The sequence below is a fragment of the Anomaloglossus baeobatrachus genome, chromosome 11, assembly GCF_048569485.1.
Source record: "Anomaloglossus baeobatrachus isolate aAnoBae1 chromosome 11, aAnoBae1.hap1, whole genome shotgun sequence".
NCBI lineage: Eukaryota > Metazoa > Chordata > Amphibia > Anura > Aromobatidae > Anomaloglossus > Anomaloglossus baeobatrachus.
In genome coordinates this window covers 183673543-183679542 of record NC_134363.1, presented here as the reverse complement: position 1 = coordinate 183679542, position 6000 = coordinate 183673543, and positions in this window count along the sequence as shown.

Genomic DNA, 6000 nt, shown 5'->3' with positions numbered 1-6000 from the left:
CATGAATATGCTGGACTACCTGCAGCACGCCAAGTAGTCCTGTAATGATAATCAACTGCTGGTTAATCCATGATATTATCAAAACTACACTAAGCAAGTAAGCGACACATTGCTGGAATCAGTGTCTCTGCCCTTGCGATATGCTGCTGTCAGATTAGGTGGCAAAAACCTGGTGACGGATTCCCTTTATGGGGAATTTTGGAAATGTATTTGTCATGCTTACGCATAAAGGCTGAGACCAAGGGAAACAACCTGCTAATGAACGGTTTACTATAATAAATCATCACTCTGTCTGTAAAGGGTTTAGATAGTGGTCATCAATATGAGATTGGTGGGGATCTGACAACTGACACCTTATAGATGCAAAACGCAACAGCGCCACTCACTGTGCAGTGGCCATTGTCAGTACTGCAGCTCAGATCACATTCACTGCAATAGGAGCCGAGCTGCAATACCGAGAACGGCCACAACACGGTGTATGGTGCATGACAGGCAGCACTTGGTGCGGTCCCCCCCCCCCCTCCCCCCTCCGCCAGAGCTGTGACTCCTCAGGGCCGATGTATTATTAATTTCTGACCTCCGGAGGGAATGTGTGTGTGGGCCATCACTGTGTCCAGGGCAGAAGTGACCTCTCGTCACAATGCCACCAGTGGGCAGCTGCTTGGACCACTGGTGCCGTGAGGGCGGCACAGTCACATTTACTCAGTGGCATTCCCATATGCCGGGCCGGTGAGCAAGGCTTTCCCAGGGATTGCTCTGCTCTCAGCCGCCTGATTTATGGGAATCAGAACTGACCCCACCTGCTCTTTCCCACAACAGTCAAAAGCTCTCGGCTCCTTCTCCCTCATTACACTTGTGGAATGTCCTTTGTCTTCAAGCTGCAAGAAGAAATGGCTGCGGCCCCGGGCACACGGCGCGGCCCCGGGCACACGGCGCGGCCGGAGTCAGGCCGGGTACCGTCACATTGTGGATTAAGAAACTGCAAATTTGTTTTTATTTGCATTTGATAAAAATATCACGTTTCATTAATCTCATATCTTTTGTTGCAACTTTTCCAAAAATCCGTGAAATATAAAGGAACCCTCAGATGTTTTCCTTTAGCGTCACTCCAGTAGGACTCGGGTGTTACACGACCTCCTGCCGCAGATCTGTATGCCCTCATCTGTGGTGTCCCCATGTATGCCCTCATCTGTGGTGTCCCCATGTATGCTCCCATCTGTGGTGTCCCCATGTATGCCCTCATCTGTGGTGTCCCCATGTATGCCCTCATCTGTGGTGTCCCCATGTATGGTGTCCCCATGTATGCCCTCATCTGTGGTGTCCCCATGTATTCCCTCATCTGTGGTATCTCCATGTATGCCCTCATCTGTGGTGTCCCCATGTATGGTGTCCCCATGTATGGCCCTCATCTGTGGTATCTCCATGTATGCCCCCATCTGTGGTGTCCCCATGTATGCTCCCATCTGTGGTGTCCCCATGTATGCCCTCATCTGTGGTGTCCCCATGTATGCCCTCATCTGTGGTGTCCCCATGTATGCCCTCATCTGTGGTGTCCCCATGTATGGTGTCCCCATGTATGCCCTCATCTGTGGTGTCCCCATGTATGGCCCTCATCTGTGGTATCTCCATGTATGCCCCCATCTGTGGTGTCCCCATGTATGTCCTCATCTGTGGTGTCCCCATGTATGGCCCTCATCTGTGGTGTCCCCATGTATGGCCCTCATCTGTGGTGTCCCCATGTATGTCCTCATCTGTGGTGTCCCCATGTATGTCCTCATCTGTGGTGTCCCCATGTATGGCCCTCATCTGTGGTGTCCCCATGTATGCCCCCATCTGTGGTGTCCCCATGTGTGGTGTCCCCATGTATGCCCTCATCTGTGGTGTCCCCATGTGTGGTGTCCCCATGTATGCCCTCATCTGTGGTGTCCCCATGTGTGGTGTCCCCATGTATGCCCTCATCTGTGGTGTCCCCATGTATGCCCCCATCTGTGGTGTCCCCATCTGTGGTGTCCCCATGTATGCCCCCATCTGTGGTGTCCCCATGTGTGGTGTCCCCATGTATGCCCCCATGTGTGGTGTCCCCATCTGTGGTGTCCCCATGTATGCCCCCATCTGTGGTGTCCCCATGTATGCCCCCATCTGTGGTGTCCCCATGTGTGGTGTGCCCATGTATGCCCTCATCTGTGGTGTCCCCATGTGTGGTGTCCCCATCTGTGGTGTCCCCATGTGTGGTGTCCCCATGTATTCCCTCATCTGTGGTGTCCCCATGCATTACTATATACATTGCTAGTACACGTCTGGCTCAGGTTTTAAAGGGGGTCTCTAGTGTTATAAGGGAAGGGGTCTTTAGTGTTATGTAAATAAAGCTGTCAGCGATGAGACCCCCCCCCCTATCCCCCCTCTAATTGGAGGCTAATCACTGTGGGATTGACTCGAAACGAAACGTAAACTTTGTTGGTGGACGTTTCAGCTGCAGCAAATGGCTACTAGTGTGATGTGTCAGCACGCTCTATCCTGGCATTTAGGGGAGGTCACAATCAATAGACCCCCTATTTGAAAGCCCTATGTCTCTAAGGGAACAGCCTTTTGACCCGTTATACGGAAGGTCTTGTGGGGTGTTCCCGGTATACGGAGGGTCTTGTGGGGTGTTCCCGGTATACGGAGGGTCTTGTGGGGTGTTACCGGTATACGGAGGGTCTTGTGGGGTGTCCCCGATGTACGGAGGGTCTTGTGGGGTGTCCCCGATGTACGGAGGGTCTTGTGGGGTGTTCCCAGTATGCGGAGGGTCTTGTGGGGTGTCCCCGATGTACGGAGGGTCTTGTGGGGTGTTCCCAGTATGCGAAGGGTCTTGTGGGGTGTTCCCAGTCTACAGCATGTATTTTGAGGTGATCCCAATATACGGCGGAGCTTGTGGGGTGTTCACTGTATAGGGCAATCTTGTGGGGTGTTCCCGGTATATGGGGGGTTTTGATGTGTATTCCCGGTGTGCAGTAGATTTTGTGGGGTGCTCCCAGTGTAGCACCTACCACAGGGACTCCCCCCTTATGTGCATTGTGGAGCAAGTCCTGGACCCGTCAGGAGGATAACGCATGAGACATATATTGGAAAGTTGCAGAACCTTTCCTTATAGTTAGGACGTGGCTCCTCCAGACGCTGTGGTTACAGGATCCCCCCCCGCCCGTGAGGTGCAGGTTAGTGGAGGGCGGAGGGGTCCAGACCCGGATGCACAATGCTGTGTAATATACAGGGAACAGAAGCTTTTTATTGTGATGGTACTGGCCGCCTGGGGACCTGATTCACAGGAATATTCCCATACCGCCAGACAGTGACACCATGTTTCCAGCTGTGTGCACAGGCCGGGGCTTGTCATTATGCTGTGAGCTCACACCGCACACACCTTCACATGAGAACAGGACGGCTTCAGCCCCGGAGCCATGGAAATGTGAGGATGGAGCTAATCCCCCACGTCACCAGCGACTGTGGCCACTGTAATGCCACGTGAGACCGAAGCTGGAGAAACCCCCCCCGCACATGAGGCTGGTCAGACTCGATAAAGGAAGGGGACGTGAATTCTTGTCCTATCAGCCAATATCAGGCATTAACGAGCCCTACCCCATGACTTACCATAAAAGAATCTTACCTTGCAGATCTATGTTCCAGGTTATTGCCCCTCATCAGCGCTAAGCATGATATCTACAGTTTCCCTCGGGATCAATAAAATGCATCGTATCTGATTTGGCTGTGAGAGGCTTTTGCCTGTGGTCTAAGAAGTAACATTTCTGCTTGTGGAGAGTGACATGCCTGACATACAAGTGTAAGGAGGCTTAGAAGCCATGCAAGGCTTCTCCTGAAATAAAATTTGCATGTTTTTTTTCTCAGAGTAGCATTGCATGGCTTACACTTGCAAATTACTCTCTACAAGGCAAAATATTACTCCCTAGACACAAATAATCTTCAAAACAGCCAGACATGTGGGGCGTTTTCAGTATACAAAAGTGTGAGGAGGCTTATAAGGCATGCAATGCTCCTCTGAAAATTAAATTTGTATGTTTTATTTGGCAGAGGAGCATTGCATGGCTTATAAGCCTCCTTACTCTGGCATGTCACTCTCTACAATTAGAAATGTTACTCCTTAGACCCAGATAATCTCCAAAACATCCAGACTTGTGGGGCGTTTTCTGTATACAAGTGTAAGAAGGCTTATAAGCCATGTAATGCTCTTCTGGAAACTAAATTTGCATGTTTCATTTGTTAGATTATTGCTTGGCATATAAGCCTCTTTACACTGGCATGTCATTCTCTACAAGGAGAAATGTTATACCTTAAACCCAAATAATCTCCAAAACATCCAGACATGTGTGATGCTTTCAGTATAAAAGTGTAAGAATGCTTATAAGCCATGCAATGCTCCTCTGGAAATTAAATTGGCTTATAAGCCTCCTTACACTGGCATGTCACTACAAGGAGAAAGGTTACCTCTTAGACCCAAATAATCTCCAAAACATCCAGATGTGTGACGTTTTCAGTATACAACTGTAAAAAGGCTTATAAGCCATGCAATACTACTCTGGAAATTAAATGAGCATTTTTCATTTATTAGAAGAGCATTGCATGGCTTATAAGCCTCCTTACACTGGCATGTCATTCTCTACAAGGAGAAATGTTATTCCTTAGATCCAATCCGATCGATCATCTGTGGAATGAGCTGGAAAAACAAGTCAGATCCATGAAGGTCCAGAGCTGAGCAAAGCCGACACCACAGGACCCCTGCAGAGGATGGGGAGGTCCAGGTCACAGCGGGGGGGTGGGGGGGGGGGTGACCGCCGATATACCAGGCTCCAGCTGGTCGGTCTATATCGTTCTGCCTTCCTACGGGTCAGCCTTTGTTGCAGTTTTGCCGTCCCGTTCCTGCCCTATTGCCACTCATTTCTTTCACACTTGCCATTTTTGGCAAAAGTAAAATGTAAAAGTTGCATGCAGGAAATTCTGGGAACATTTTATTATGTCTACCCTTATTGAGTAAATCTGAAGATCGCACGGCGGCTGCTGCGGACTCTTTACATTCAGGCTTCGCTTTTCTTATGTTTTCCTCTTTGAATGTTGGCTTTTCTTAACCTGAGTGCATCATCCCCAGACTGAAGCCGCCCGGGGGACGCAGGTGAGCGCAGGATTAGTCACCGGCAGCGCTGAGATAATACCGCTGCCTGCAATCTACATCCGCCCATGCCATGGAGTCACCCCCACTGTGTGCGAATGGCAAGGACAGGAAAACAGGCAGCCACCGCAGAGAGCGATCGATGGTGAATCAGAAGACATTCAATGGAGCCTTACCAAGGCCTTGTACGAAGCAAGCAGAACACTGAGAAGCCATGGCACCGCGCCCAATGTTACAACATATGCTATGGCCACGTACAACAGCGGGCAATCTCATCTATATACTAGAAGACTAGGAATATGGCACCAAAGGTGACGGCTCGTGCCCTATTGTGATAAGCAGATCGTTAATGGACAGACATGATACCAGTGCGTCCTGTAATAGGAGCCACCGGGGGTAACAAGTCCGTACATGACATTTCTCCTCCTGGATCTTCCCCATCACCTGTGAGTGATCATTACAGAGACGTGGAAGGAGCCGCAGCAACTCAGCCACGAAGTGAAGACCCCGTAACATTACAGAGCAGGGGGCCGAGTGCTGAGGACAGAAAAGTCACCACCGCTCTGCGGACCCCATAACTGCAGAGTTCAGCCACCCTCTGGTGATGTCAGCACAAACACTGCCCCCGCTGGGAGCTTCATGGCCGAGCAGCTGCAGCCGTACATCACCAGGCGCAATGCCGAGCCGTACATCACCAGGCGCAATGCCGAGCCGTACATCACCAGGTGCAATGCCGAGCCGTACATCACCAAGCACAATGCCGAGCAGCTGTAGCCGTACATCACCAAGCACAATGCCGAGCAGCTGTAGCCGTACATCACCAAGCACAATGCCGAGCAGCTGCA